The sequence below is a fragment of the Boleophthalmus pectinirostris genome, unplaced genomic scaffold (genome assembly GCF_026225935.1).
Source record: "Boleophthalmus pectinirostris isolate CB_2022bp ecotype Guang Dong unplaced genomic scaffold, ASM2622593v1 HiC_scaffold_9, whole genome shotgun sequence".
Taxonomy (NCBI): Eukaryota; Metazoa; Chordata; class Actinopteri; order Gobiiformes; family Gobiidae; genus Boleophthalmus; species Boleophthalmus pectinirostris.
The window spans coordinates 10,708,726-10,725,141 of NW_026571541.1; the positions used below are offsets into that span (position 1 = coordinate 10,708,726).

General features: G+C 38.4%; 1 protein-coding gene across 1 annotated transcript in view; it reads right to left on the reverse strand.

Annotated features, from left to right (window-relative positions):
• The window catches only part of epha4l (eph receptor A4, like), a 143,071-nt gene that overhangs the window by 65,526 nt on the left and 61,129 nt on the right, over positions 1–16,416 (reverse strand). The gene's annotated exons all lie outside the window — the stretch shown is intronic.

The window sequence follows — 16,416 nt, forward strand, 5'->3', positions numbered from 1 at the left end:
TGCACTGTTACTATCACTATAATCTATTTAAGCAAAGAAATATGATTATTTGTGATGGCCCACGATATTATGGCCTTTGATGATATGATTACTGTTATTGTGACATCCCTAATTGTAAGTATGGGTAAAAGATAAATCGCAATCAAGTGCCTACTCATTGTCTTGGTGGTTTTCAGATTCTAGAATGTGATCATGTCATACTCGCAGAGGGGCAAGAGACAGTTTTCCCTATTGATAACATTATATCTTACCATAAAATATCCAAAAGGTTCATTCACAAATGCTGAACCTGATCATTTTTATCAGTGTCTGGATATACCGACCGAGGTCTGACTGGACCCCATCGGGTTCAGAGGGGTTTGGATTAGGGATGGGCATTCGATGAAATTTTCTTAATCGATCGTCGGAAGAATTAACGATCGATTATCGATTAATCATTAAAGTTTTTATATTAAAATGATCATCATTATTATTACTATCTGCACTACTAATCTGCATAAATAAATTCAACTTTACGACATATAAACCGTAACGACTCTAGAGCCACATCAGCCTGTTTGACATTATAATGTGTTTAATTCAGTTTTGCGCAACTCTCACAGAAATGAAACTTAAAACCACATCGCTAATTTGCATAAACTCAGCGAAGATAAAACTACAGCTCTTGTGCGCTGATGCGGTCAATTTCTGTCAGATTAAAAGACATGACTCAGTGGAATACAGTTTAGTGTGACCATATTTGCGTTTGTCAAAACCAGGACACCGTACGGGGGGAGGGAGGTGGGGACTCGTCATCGACATTGCGCGACTCTCACCTGGTAAAGCTTTTTCCCACTGGACACCAAAACATATGTGCTGCTTTGTAAACTGTGCACATGGACTCACACTTGTCCCGAACGCAACGGAAAGCGTGGAATTTCTTGTACAAATCATCGTTAAATACGCATTTGCGTTGCAGACTGACCGACTGTTTGTGTTTGCTCGCTCCTTCTGAGTGCAGAGAGACACATGTACGGACCCCTGTTTGGTCACGCTACGCACAGCAACCTACATTTGGTTTGTCGATTAAAATTAACGTAATCGATGAAATTCTTAATGATCAATTATCGATTAATCGATGAATCATGCCCATCCCTAGTTTGGATAAATATTTAGAACTTATGTGTGGGCTCAGGTTGCACTCAGACACATCAGCGCATCATCTGTTTCCTGTCTACAATAAAACTCGCTTTGTAAAATGACTCTTAAGTGTTCAAAAGATTAGAGCACTGCACTTCTAGTCAAAACTGTCCATCCATCCATCCATTTTCTTCCGCTTATCCGGGGCCGGGTCGCGGGGTCAGCAGTAGTCAAAACTGTGTTATTATTCTTTGTGAAATGTGGTGCAATACTTCAGATACGTGATTTGTAAAGCATAAAAGATTGGCGATAAAGTCCACAGGAAGTAGGGTCACTATCGCGAATCTGCAGCTTCACCTCGATTTGAGCGCTGTGTGGATGTAAACAGACACACGTGAAATACTTGAATCTTTTTACTTTTAAATAACACCTCAAACCGGACTAATAGCGCGGTTTTGTGGACTGGATGTCATGGATAATGTGGATGAGACGATGCACTTTAAATTTACCACTTTACGAGAGGTGAGGAAAAAAAGTCTTCTCATTATATTCGCTATTTCCCGAGTTTGTATTTTACATCTCCTACGTGTGTTAATTGTGTCAGGTTCGATTGATTAAGGTATTAGACACAAATATCTTAATGCTTGTCGAGCTCGGGCCACTGCTCTGTCGGACGCGGGCCGGGCTTGAACAGAAAAAATTGTCCCGATCCGCACTCAAGTGTCTAGACCCATGTACTCACTGCCTGGCAACACGAATCTGAACTTGAACAATATTAATTTTAGCTGCCCCCCATCTGTATTTAATAACACTGCTCTATAGAATCTTGTGATGAAAACTAACAATCGCTGCGTCACACTCCCCCTCTACATTTCTATATACAGTCTGTCGTAGGAGCGTAACAAAATGAGACAGCTTACAGTCATTGACCACACATTGAAAGCTATGGCCTCTCATATTCCCTTTTAATGTGCGGCTTGTTACTGAGAGGGTGGGTCTGGTTTCCTCTCAGTTAATTCAGCATGATAAATGTAACACAATAGGCCTGCAGATGCCCGTACAATACTACAATGTCATGTCACATACACAGTCAATGAAATCACAGGAATACTCGCTCGAGCAAGTATTTCTATACGGGTAACGCGAGTCTGTTGTTGTGGATTTGGTTTAGTTCTGCTGTTATAGACCTGGTTTAGTCCTGGTTTAGTTTTGGTGTAGGCTTCATTCTTGTTCAAACATTGGGGTGATTTTGGATAGGGTTCATTTTTGGTTTTGCCCTTGTGTAGACCAAGTTCAGTCCGGTTTAGTTCTTGTTCAGTCCTGGTTTAGTCCTGGTTTAGTCCTTATTCAGTCCTGGTTTAGTTCTGGTTTAGTCTTGGTTTAGTCCTCATTCAGTCCTGGTTTAGTCTTAGTTTAGTTCTTATTCAGTTCTGCTTTAGTCCTGATTTAGTCCTGCTTTAGTCTTGTTTTAGTCCTGCTTTAGTCTTGTTTTAGTCCTGATTTAGTCCTGCTTTAGTCTTGGTTTATACCTGGTTTATTCCTGGTTTAGTTCTAGTTTGTTCCTAGTTTAGTCCTGATTTAGTCCTTATTCAGTCCTGCTTTAGTCCTGATTTAGTCCTGTTTTAGACCTGGTTTAGTCCTTATTCAGTTTTGCTTTAGTCTTTGTTTTAGTCCTGCTTTAGTCTTGTTTTAGTCCTGCTTTAGTCCTGCCTTAGTCTTGTTTTAGGCCTGCTTTAGTCCTGCTTTAGTTCTGATTTAGTCCTTATTCAGTCCTGATTTAGTCCTGGTTTAGTTCTAGTTTGTTCCTAGTTTTAGTCCTGATTTAGTCCTTATTCAGTCCTGCTTTAGTCCTAATTTAGTCCTGGTTTAGACCTGGTTTAGTCCTTATTCAGTCCTGCTTTAGTCCTGATTTAGTCCTGGTTTAGACCTGGTTTAGTCCTGGTTCAGTTCTGGTTTAGTCCTTATTCAGTCTTGCTTTAGTCCTGGCTTAGTCCTGGCTTAGTCCTGCTTTAGTCCTAGTTTAGTCCTGGTTTAGTCCTGGTTTAGTCCTGGTTTAGTTCTTATTCAGTCCTGATTCAGTCCTGGTTTAGTCCTTACCCAGTCCTGCTTTAGTCCTGCTTTAGTCTGCTTTAGTCCTGCTTTAGTCCTGCTTTAGTCCTGATTTAGTCCTGCTTTAGTCCTAGTTTAGTCCTGGTTTATTTTTTGTTCAGTCCTGGGATAACCCAACACTGCATCCATTAAAATGTCTCTCTTTATTGCCATGAACGTGTTTGGATGTGCATTGCTTTCAAACATCATGTAACTGACTTAACTCTCTCCCTCTCTCCTCCTCTCTCTCTTTCTCTCTCTCCTTTCTCTCATGTGATCTGTTGCTCGCTCGCCCCTTGCTCTCCCTGACTAATGAAGCACACGCGAGCTGCCCAGAGCGATCGATGTTGGGTGAAAAATGAAAACTGAAATTCATCCCATAACGGAAATTAATTATCAGTTATTTTTGGAGGAGGGCGGCGACGATGAGTGATTTCGCAGCGTTACCGGGGGCGACGGAGAAGTGGGAGGGGCAGAGCGATCGTCCTGAGACACTGTTATTGATAGATGTAAAAATTTACCCATGATGCACCCTCACAGTTACTTAAAGTTGTGAGTTTTGCTGGCAGGAGTAGATAAAGCCGTTTTAGTTTGGACCTGTTTATTTTTGTTTACATTATCCTTAGTTTAACCCTGGTTTACCCCAGTATATGTAGACCTAGTTTAGTCATGCTATTGACCCGGGTCATTCCTGGTTCAGTGATACAATTGATGGACCTGGTTTAGTCCTGAGTTAGTCCAAGGATAGACCTCCTTTAGTCAAGAGTATATAAAGAGCAGATTTAGTCCTGGTTTGGTCCTGATTTAGTCCAAATATAGTCCTGGCCTAGACCTTGCTTAACTTTAGTCCTGGTGTCGATCTTGTTTAGTCCTAGTCCTGATTAAGTCGTGATTTAGATCTGGTTTAATCCAGGTTTAGTCCTGGTTTAGCTCTTCTACAGTCCTGTTCTAGTTCTGATTTAGTCCTGGTTAAATATTGGTTCATTGCATAGACCTGGTTTAGTCCTATTTTAGCCCTGGTTTACTCTTAGTTTAGTTCTTATTTAGCCCTGGTTTAGTCCTGGTTTAACTTTATTAAGCTCTGGTTTAGTTCTGGTTTAGACCTGTTTTAGTCCTGGTTTAGTGCCAGTTTAATCTTGATTTAGCTCTGGCTTAGTCCAGGTTTAGTCCTGTTTTAGTCTTAAGTTAGCTCTAGTTTAGTCCTGTCTTATCCTGTTTTAGTCCTGGTTTAGCCGTTCTTCAGTCCTGGTCTAATTCTGATTTAGTTCTAGTTAAATATTGATTTATTGCATACTCCTGATTTAGTCCTGGTTACGTTCTGGCTTAGTCCTTGTTTAGTCCTTGTTCAGTCCTTGTTTTGTCCTGATTTAGCCCTGGTTTAGTCTTGAGTTAGCCCTGGTTTAGTCCTGTCTTGTCCTGTTTTAGTCCTGGTTTAGCCATTCTTCAGTTCTGGTCTAGTTCTGATTTAGTTCTAGTTAAATATTGATTTATTGCATACTCCTGATTTAGTCCTGGTTTAGTTCTGGCTTAGTCCTTGTTCAGTCCTTGTTCAGTCCTTGTTTTGTCCTGATTTAGTCCTGGTTTAGTTCTGGCTTAGTCCTTTTCAGTCCTTGTTTTGTCCTGATTTAGCCCTGGTTTAGTCTTGAGTTAGCCCTGGTTTAGTCCTGTCTTGTCCTGTTTTAGTCCTGGTTTAGCCATTCTTCAGTCCTGGTCTAGTTCTGATTTAGTTCTAGTTAAATATTGATTTATTGCATACTCCTGATTTAGTCCTGGTTTAGTTCTGGCTTAGTCCTTGTTCAGTCCTTGTTTAGTCCTGATTTAGCCCTGGTTTAGTCTTGATTTAGCTCTGATTTAGTTCTGGCTTAGACTAGTTTAAGTCCTGGTTTAGTTCTGGTTTAGTCCTGGTTTAGACTTTATTTAGTCCTGCTTTAGTTCTGGCTCAGTCCTTGTTTAGTTCCAGGTTAGTCCTTCTTTAGCCCTTCTCCAGTTCTGATTTAGTACTGGTTAAATATTGATTTATTGCATAGGCCTGATTTAGTCCTGGTTTAGTCCTGATTTAATCCTGGTTTAGTCTTGGTTTAGACCTGGTTTAGCGCTGTTCTAGTACTGATTTAGCCCTGGTTAATTATTGATTTATTGCATAGACCTGATTTAGTCCTGATTTAATCCTTGTTTAGTCCTGGTTTAGCCCTGGTCCATCACTGATTTAGTCATGGTTAAATATTGATGTATTACACAGACCTGGTTTAGTCCTGATTTAGTCCCGGTTTAGTTCCAGTCTTCTCTCTCACAGACACATATATAGTCAGAGGAGAGTGGCAGAGGCAGAGGACGTGACACTGTAAACAAGGACATGTGATGCGCTTGGGTCTTTGTAAAGTGAAGCCCAAATCCTGCTCAAACTGTAAAAATAGACTTCTGAATTATTACTGAGGCTAAAGTAAGAGAGGGAACACAATGTCTCTCCAAATCAAATCTCACAGTGAAGGAAGAGAAGAAGACATGAACTATTTTTAACATTAGAATAGTTTAGAATTCCAACTTGTACCACGTAATTTAACTGGTTTAGGATTGATTTTTGTGTTTAGACGAGTTCCAACACAATTCCTCAACACCATACAGGGTTAGCCAGTTTTATACACAAGATGAAGCTTTATATATTACCAAAATAACTTTAAAGGTGCACTGTGTAACCTTTCTATCTATATCTGCTTGTATCCATGGAACTGTCATAACTGTGCATGGTATAATCCACAATACGGCCTTAACCGTTCCAGACCTAAAGGCAATTTTATAGTGCATTTGTCCTCGTCTGTATTTGCCTTTAAAACTCTCAATTTTACTCTCTAATGAAGTGTTATACATCCTTTTTTTCCCAGTATGACGTGTTATTTCACACTCTGCTGCTGTAGTTGTGTCATATTCTGCAATAAAAGCTTTAGGACTAGAAATACAAATGGAAAAAAATAACACGGAAAATAAAATTCACACTCTTTCATACAAAATACACAGCAAACATGTATAAACAACTTAATTTAGAGACTTAGCTGCAAATGTAAACTGTAAGTAAAACTAAAAATATCCTTATTGCCGTCAAAACAAGAAAAAAAAGTGCTATGGCCCCAAGATTTTCCCGGTGCCAGTCATGGAAACAGCTGGTGTCAGGTCCAGGGCACAGAGCCACATCACTTCCTGTATTTCTATGGTGTTTCTTACATTTGGATTTGTACATTTTGAGTGAAATAAACCTGAAAATAAAAGCACAAAGGATGTGCAATTATGCAGACCAAGATGCGTAATTTGCTATTTATTTGAGAAATAACTTTGCACTTGGAGCGGCTTTTTCAGTTGTTATGAACACAGATGCTCAGAGCAGTCGACCATTTTGACTCACTACACTCTTTGGCAAAGTTTGGGCCAATCAAAAAGGATGGAGCACATGCGTTTGGCGAAAAACAAAGTTCCTATAGGACACTTGTTTTTCCTGCATCATTACGCAGTGTGCACCAACCGCAACTGTCCACCTAGTGCCTCAGCTCAATTTCATTTCTCTCCAGTGACTAGGTCAGGAATCAGAATACACTAGAGGGTTTGCAAGAACCCTGGAAGTGCGAGTTTGGGCACCAGCCAATCAGCGAAGAGCCATATATTCTGTGCTGGCAACGATTCCCAAGATCGAGGATTTAAAGCCGGAACAAAGGGAATGGTGAATTTTATCAAGGGGAAAGATGTTTTGATTGCCCTTCTACCTACGGGATTTGGGAAAAACTTAATATACCAGTTAACCCCGTTAGCAGTGCATTACATACGTCACGACCAAATATGATTGGTTAAATGAAAAAAGTACCTGCCTACCATCAAGTGAATGAATTTTAATGCTGCGAGGTCAGACGGTTTCCCCAAAGTGAAACCGGCTGATGAATCAGGCTAGCAACTGTCAGCTTTTCAAAGGAAAAAAGTAAGACTCTATCTTTTACGGTTGGAAAGTTATGTGCGAATATATAAAACAAGGGTATTCACTTATCTTGTTTTTATTAAATTGCAGTGTTTTTACTGCTCAAAAATACCTTGACCTGCACCTTGACCTGGCAAAGCGTGACTCCATGGAGACAGTTTGTACAATTTACTTCTGTGAAAGTTTTGTAAAAATGAATTCCCAATGAAGCTTCCTTCGCAAAAAAGGGACCCCGAAACAGTAATAAAATCCGCTGGTACCATTTACAATTTCAATTAATTTGCAGTTAAACTTTGACCCTGACCAGTATTGAGAATTGTACAGTTCAAAAAAATGCCTATCCTAAAATTCCCCACTCAAAAGATATTTCCTTCCTTGTTTAAAGTCCAGGTACTTTCCTCGTGAACCTCTCCACTGCCCCTTTATAGTGCAGTATTATTCATTATCTTTACAGCCTATGGCCCAGAGGCTCAGTGAATACTTCCACCCACACACACTACACACTACATGCCCCGGGTTTGCCCCAATAAAAACTATTTACTGACTCTACTGCAGTACAAGTGCAGTAATGGCAAGAATGTGTTTATTTGTTGCTATGAGGACTAATGTACTTAATAGAGTAATAGAATTTTATGGGAGCTGACAATGGAGTGCTTTTTTGGCCAGTGTTAAAAGTGACACAGTGGGTTAAATAGTTACCCAACAACCAGAAAGTATACAGTGCAATTGAATTCATACTAGTTTGTTCATATTCTAACTCCAGTCAGAAAATATGTATGATATGCAGCTGGTTAAGGCATCTGGATTAAAATAAAACTGCCATACAGCCACTAAGACAACAAAACAATAAAAATATTGATCTTGAATATTTCCTTTCATAAATTATTAGATGCTGAGCCAAGAAAATACCTCGAATTTTAAGCTGATCTAAAATCCAGCTTCTTATTTATATGCACCATTTTGTGGATTTTATTTTTTTTAACTCATTTTCATCACCCTGGAACCAATAGATTAGCCTGATTTATCAGCCGGTTTCACTTCGTAGAAACCGTCTGACCTCACAGCATTAGGATTTGTTACACGTGTACTTTTTTCATTTAACCTACCAATAGATATGGTCACCATAAAATCATTAAACAGAAAAAAGGTTACATAATACATTTTAAAGGTGTACTAAGTATTATTTCTGGTAGGGTCATATTGCGGAACAAGGGATGTGCAAATATATCGAAATTTCGTTATATCGTCGTGTCATTTAATGTGATGATACAGTATTAATATTGTGGCCTGCTGTATCGATGTATCGCCAAGAGAGTATATATATATATATATATATATATATATATATATATATATATATATATATATATATATATATATATATATATAAATTTTTTTTTTTTTGTGTATATTTTGCAAAATTTTACTCAGTTATTTTGTTGTTTGTTGTATAGTGCTACAGTTGTGTTGGTTGTTTAGTGGAATGAAACCCGTTTATGAGACACATTTGACATTTTCACTGTTTTGATGAGAAAAATGTTTGTTTCATATTAAATTTGCACAAGAAGTGGTTTAACAAAGACTTTTAGTATCAGAGTCATGTTTGAGCCATTATTTTTTACTGAACTGTATCCAATCGTTTTGAAATATATCGTATCGAATCAAAAGTGTACTGTATCGAGGTATGTATTGTATCGTGGCCTATGTATCGAGGTATGTATCGAATAGGCAACTTGATACACAGCCCTATTGTGGAACATTCTTGGCAAGACATAACACCCAAAATGAATGCTTTCTTTTCTTTTTTTTTTCTTCTTTTTTCCCAAAATGCATGCTTTTTTTACTGTGAGCAAAGTCACCTCTTCACAGATCTGACCCGTAACTTGGCATCGTGATGTCACCTGCTTGTTTCCTTAGAGATAAATATGTTATAAAAGCCATACTGTGGAAAATTCCCTGCAAACCCAACATCTCCACAGTCACAATCAGGTAGCAAACTCAACCAGAAAAGTTCCATTTTGCACATTTTATTTTTTACTCTAGTTTACCGCTGCAGCCTCATAAAAGTGGAAAAAAACTTCAAGGAGCAAATATGAAAATGTGTATGTGTATGTGCATGTGTATTTCCCTCTCTCCCATTGCTTATACATCTTCCTTATACATTAGCGTAGAGTTTGGTCTATACCTGCCTGGCTGTGTGTGAGCGCTGTGGGGAGCAGGGGAGCGTGGGAGAAACTTTGGCTGTGAATGACAAGCTGTAATTAACCCAGAGAGAGCTACAAAAAGGGAGTGCTACGAGCAACCGGCTAATCAGGCCACTTCAAATGCACCAAAACAAAAACCCGCTGCGTGGAATCTACAGGGACCCAAAGTTTGAGCTAAAGACTTCTCCAGGTTTGTCATTAGTTCAGTAATTTGTCAACAATTTGCTCATTTTTAATTGTAGGCGCGACCACAACGGCACTAAGCTACAGCCCAGATGATATTTCGTACATGTGTTTCATCTTCCAGTCATACGCGACAGTTTCTGAACTTTTTCCCATTCAGAAGATGTGATATTTTGTGTTGAATTGTTAATCGCTATAGCAACAGTCCAGAGTTGCAGACAGAGTTGCGTTATATTCAGAAACCATATTGTATTGCAGAGTTGAATTCCAGTGTGCAACGAAAAATGGAGTCAGGACTAAACTAGGACTAAACCAAGTCTCAACAAGAGCCATAATGTATATTTTTTCTAAACTAAAACTGAATTAGGACAGAAATACGTTTTAAAGATGCAGTGAGTAACTTTTCTAGTCAAGGGTCTGGCATCTGCTTGTTTACATAGAGGTTGTTATGTTAAGAATACCGGCTCGAAAGTCCCAACTCGAGCGTCCCATTCTCTCGGCAGGAACATACCGGGTAACTGCAGTGCCCAAGAAAGGCGGGACGTTCTTCTTCTCGGCCTTTAGTATATGATGTATTTTGTTAGAAAATCAGCATTCTATATCATAATAAATTAAATGTGAATGTAGCGAGACCAAATGTCAGACCTTATTTATGCCATTTTACCGATCTTCCTAAAGCGGCACACCTTTTTTCAGTATGTAATATCAATATAATCCTCATTTGTTCACAGAAGTTTACTTTTTTTTTTATTTCTTGTTCCCCTTGTCCTATAGCATCTGTAACTGCTGATTTGGGAAGAAATATTCATTATTTTCTTGCCTGCTTGCCGTGAAAATAATTGTAAGCAGTGCAACACAAGAAACTTAAAAAGCTACAGAATTTCATCAAAAATCATTCAGAATCACTTTTAGGAAGGTCTTAACTATGTATGTTCATTTAAATATGTAAGAAAAAATCCTGAAATTGTTGTGGCACATTTATTGAGAGAAGCTTCCACTGGTGGACTATGTTTAAGACCACATAAGTTTTGCATCTTTTGTTTGTATCTTTTGAGATATATTGTAACTTTTTTTTTTTTTTTTTTATGTATAAAGACTAACTAACTTCATAAAGGGAACAAGACAGGGGGACCTTCCAGTCAGGAGGACTTTCCAACTGATTCCTGATGTGATTGATTGGCTTAGAATGTATGGTTTTAAACATATCTATCTCCATGGAGACGAGTGGATGACACCACCAGGCCACAAGTTACAGGTCAGATCTGTGGAGAGGTGACCATGCTAGCAGTAAGAATACAGTAGATGTTTTTCAAGACGATGAAAACACCAGTAATTGAATACACATAAGAGAGATAGTTTGAGGAACACGCAGACAAAACAATAACAATATTTTTATGGAGACCAGCATATGGGTAACCTTCTGCCATAAATGTTACAAAGTGTGTCTATAACTAGGGCTAAATCAAGTCTAAACAAGAACCAAAACCGTTCTAAAGCCAGTCCACACCAGACCACAGTCTAAACCAGGTCTAGAATGAGCTGTGAACATAAAGTGTGAGTTTATCCTTACATATTTTAGGATCTCAATATTTCATTAACACTACAATTACAACGAGGAGTCAAAACTTTCAAGATCTACCGTACTGTCTCCCCACACACTCTGCTGGTCGTTTATGTCTTCAAACCAGGGCTAAGAAAACTGAGAAAATCTGAGAATCGCATCAAGAGCCGAAGCAACCCCAAAATGGAGAATATAACATTTTTACAACCTTCACTCTGAGTCAGCTGCTCCCATGGGTGTCTGCTCCTACATGCTCAATGGACTATTCACAAACTACTTTATAGTACTTTTCCCTAACTACAAGATGTAACAAATGCATTTTACACAGGCAACTCAAAACTCCAAGTCCAAATATATGCATTTTTGTATGTTTAGAATTTGTTTCCGTGTATTTGAGCAGATCTAAAGGTCAAAATAATTGTCTGCATCTAATTGGAAAGCATTTTATTTTATGATAATCAGGAAGTGCAGTGCAGTGTATTACCATGCTAGTTGCTGTCCCATAAAAACTCTGCTCTGGCCTCTGAAAGTTCTGAAACGTTCTTAATACTCTCCTTGTGGTGAATAATTAGGATGCTCTGAATGCAAAAGGTAATTGAGGAATAACCTTGGACCACTGCAAACTGTTTAAAATTAACTAGTTCTGTTTTTTGTGTTTTTAAGACAATAAAAATCTGGTACAGCCTCTTTAAAGTATTTTAAAAAGTGCATTGTGTCACTTTTCTGGTGGAGGGTCCGTCAAATACTTTTCTCCATGAAGATGTTAATGCTTTGTCTGGAATGTCCCACAGTATGGTATTAAACTTGTCTATCTTCATGGAGACCAAACCAGACCAAGTTACAGGTCAGATTTGTAAATTATTTTATCGGAAGTGCCTTTCGTTTAGACACTGACAGCGTTTTTAGGGCTTAAAAACGCAAAAATGTGAAACCACCCTCCAGAGTGGAAAAATTGAATATGCTCCGCCGTAGCTTTTCAATCTACACTGCCCCAGATGCAAAACTCTGGTCAGATCTGGTCACATTGCGTACGTGTTTATGTCACATACATCACCACCTAGAGTCACCACCGAGCTGCCTGGCATGCATACACAATCAAATTCCACACACTTTTGCGTCACTCTACGCACGCAGATTTCCTCCCAAAAACGCTCGTCTAAACACGGAATAAAAAGTGAAGATGCCACTTTTGTGTCTTTTGTTCTTCTGACCGTCATCATATAAACATAGCCTCAGAATACCTGTTTTTATTGGTATTTTTGAGCTATACAACCACCTGCAATTGAATAAATGTAAGGTAACACTGTTTAATGTCATAAACTATGGAACATTCCAGGCAGAGCAACGATATATCCATAGAAACAAGCAAATGACGGACCACCAACCAAAAAGTTACATCGTGCACTGTTAAATTCATCTTAATTTTGAACTTGTTATGTGCGGTCTTCAAAGCAGCTGATCAAAAGAACAAATAGAAAAGCAAATAAGACACAATTGGCTTGGACAGCAGTAATAGGCCATAGGCAATTACACTTGGATAAAATTACATTCAAGATATTATCAGGATCTCTCTGGCTACAGAGGAAAGCAGATATAGGCCGGACTCATATGCACCCTAATTACCAACAGCGCTCCATTTGACCTTTTAGAAACCCAACCGGGACCGAAATAACTTTAAGAGGTCATTTTCTTTTATCCTTATTTGTCTGGGTCATTTCTGGAGAGAGACATCCACGAAATTATAATCCACATTTTAAATGAATAACAATAGCTGTTTACTGTCTTCAAAACAAGAAAACAAGATATAGTTACATTCAAACGATTTGCAGCGGTGAAGTTTATGAGTTTATAAGCCAAGATGAGCATTCAGAGCCCACAGCGGGGCATTAACTAGCATGTTAACAGCACATCATTGTTAGTTCCTGGTTCTTGGACGATAAAAGCGCTTCATAACTAGATTAAAACAGCACACAGCAGCCTCATTTTGATCCGACGCTGCTTTTACAAAATATCTGTACTGGGGAAAATACCAATTGAAGCATTCCCCTGACTTGAAAGTCACATTGTCTCGGCGGGAACGTCCCCCTCCTCCCTCCGGGCGCTCCCTTCTCGCCAGCCTTGAGTTGGCCGCATCATGTACTGTGATGTATTGAGTTAGAAAATCAGCATTCTATATCATAATAAAATGAAATGTGAATGTAGCGAGACCAAATGTCGCGCCTTGTTTATGTCATTTTACAACAATATCCAAATCTCTCAGTACAATATTATCAAGATATGCATCTCACGGTACAATATTTATTGCGGTATTTTGGAGAGGCTAATATAATTGTAGATAGGACACTTTATTGCTTTTAAAATACCTTGACAAGATTTTGGTGTGAAATATTACTGTCATAACCCCAAGAATTCAAGTAAAAACATATTTCTTCATGTTGTCTGTGTTGAAATTAATCATGGGATATGTAGTTCCTGACATTTATTAGCTACTATAAAACAATGCATTTAAGCAAAGGTTTGGTTATAATTACATCCAGAAGTTAGTAACTTGCTTGTGTAGTTAATACTTATATATATATATATATATATATATATATATATATATATATATATATATATATATATATATATAAACTAACTTAGTTTCATAAAGGGTACAATTCAGGAGGACTTTCCAGCTGATTTCCACTGGGGCAAAACAACTTGGACTTTACTGTTACATGGAAAATGGGTACTGTCCTTTAAAGACCACATTTTGTCCTCTACATTTGACCCATCTTTCATTGTAGTTGGGGCAGACTGTCAGGAGCAGCGGGTGGTCTTGAGAACCCAATAAAATCACCTAATATTTAATACCAGTACAATATACAAATAAGGCCCCGATTGTGTACTAAAACAAAATACAGAAAACAATCTTCTAGGGGTAAAAATGTGCTCCAATCAGCATCTCTTAAGTTAGTCCCTTCGATCCACAAAACCCTACAACTCCCAAAGCAACAAAACTACTGACTAAACTAACATCTACTTGTTTTTATAAGCGAAGTTATCTGTAATCCACATCTGAAACCGTAACCAGACGCCTTTTCAAATCCAAACAGGAAACAACTTTGCGAGCCCCAAAAATGATTGCGCCGATTTGAGTGACGGCGGTAATTACCTAGCTTGCGCATGTGGCCCAGCGCTCGCAGGAAAAGCGCACGCGGAAGGAAAACAGCAGACGACAGACAGGTTCAGGGTTCAGGGGTCAAAGGTCGGTGGGAGAGTTGGGAGTCCTGAACCCACACTTATGCTATGGTGGAGATGGATATAGGGCGCTAGGCTAAACCATTGGGGTAATAAGCTTTGACAGCTGTTGCTAGCGGCAGCCGCGGTCTAAAGCTGCTCTGATTAACAAGCGTCCATTAAACCCATTGGTAATCGGATACACGAGGGCCCTGGTCTGCTCCAAGCAATTATTATTCATATTTGGCTCTGGATTTTTGCGATAACTCACATGGGATGGGTTCTGTCCTCGTGCTACGTCTTGGAAAAAGTTTTAAAAATAAAAACTTGAAAATCTTATTAGACATGTAACAATAACCAAAATAATATTATATTGTAATATCAAAAGTCTAAAAATAATATAAAGAGCTGTCACGATATATCGAATTACGAGCTCCTTTGCTTAAATGCATTGTTTTATAGTAACAAGAGCTAAAAAACATAGGGAACTACATATCCCATGATTCATTTCAGTCCAGACAACATGAAGAAATATGTTTATTGCTTTAATTCTTCGGATTATGACAGTAATGATTCACACCGAAGTCTTTTCAAGGTATTATAAAAGCAAAAAAAGTATCCTAACTGTAACTCTATTACCTTCTCGAAAATATCGCGATAAATATCGTACCGTGAGATGCATATCGTGATATTATTGTACCATGAGATTTCGATATTGTTACATCCCTACATCTTATACTAAGGACTTGTCTAACTAATACAGCTGGGTATCTTTAAGAAGTTGCCGGTACGATATATACCTCGATACAGTGAGCTTACGATTCGATACGATATATTTCAAAATCAATTCGATATGGATTAATAAAAAATAAATGGTAAATCATGGCTGTGATACTAAAAGTCGAGATTCCTTCCACTAAACAAGCAATAAAACTGTTAATTTTGTAAAATATGCCAAAAAATACTCTCAGCGATATATCGATACAGCAGCTCACGATATCGATACTGTATCATCGCATTAAACGAAACAATATATATAATGATATTTCAATATTTTTGTACATCCCTACTAACTAATAACTAAATATTACAAATAATTATCAAACATGACCCGCTGACGTAAAAAAAAAAAGTGAAATTTGGGAATGTCAAACTATGGAAAATCTAAAAACAAGATATGGGATCATTCTTGGTATTTTAAACCAGTCTGAATTTGGACGAACATTTTAAGACCAAAATGACGAGGCTCCCAGCAGCAGTTACAGAAAGAGGGGCCACAATATTCCGATATAAGTCAATGGGAGCCAGGGAGAAGGAGCCAGAAAAGCCCGCATGCGAACTTCCCATTTGGAACGCGGCGGCGAGCGGGTTAGCCACGTCTATTTATATATACAGTCTATGGTTTAATCTTAAACTTTAAAATTACACTGACAAATAATAATACCTCAATTTTATACAGCGGTTTTCACAGTAACTCAAAGAGGTGGTTGTTGCTTTGTGTTGCCGCTGAACCGAAATTTTTAAAAATGACTTCATAATATTTAACCAGTGTTCACAAAGCAGTCCTAACCACCCAAACATCTGCTAAGCCTCTTTAGCTCTCTGGCTGTGGGTCTTAAATGTTCTGTCAGATTACAATAGAGTCATCACTCAGCACGCTGCATTATTGACCGAGACAGGAGACCAAAACATGTCTCCAGAGCCTCTGTTTGTGGTATGGGACTTTTCCTTAGAGTTTAAACTGCTTTAAAATGCCAGTGGTTTACATTTCCCTATATGCACCTGGTTAGAAAAGGCATTTGTTTTGTGGAATGGTATAAAAAAGGTTAATGAAAGTTGAATTGTCCATTACCAGCCATCAGAAGCCAAAAATCAGTTGAAGTTTTTACAAATTTCAAGGTGCGTTGCGTAACTTTTCTGGTGGAGAGTCCATTAAATGCTTTTTACCTCACAGGGACCAAACCAGACCAAGTTACAGGTCAGATCTGTGCAGAGGCAACCCCGCTCACAGTTATTCTAGGTACAAAAATATTGCATTGACGTCAGAAGTTAACTGTGTCCTTTCTGCGATTAGTTAAAAAGCG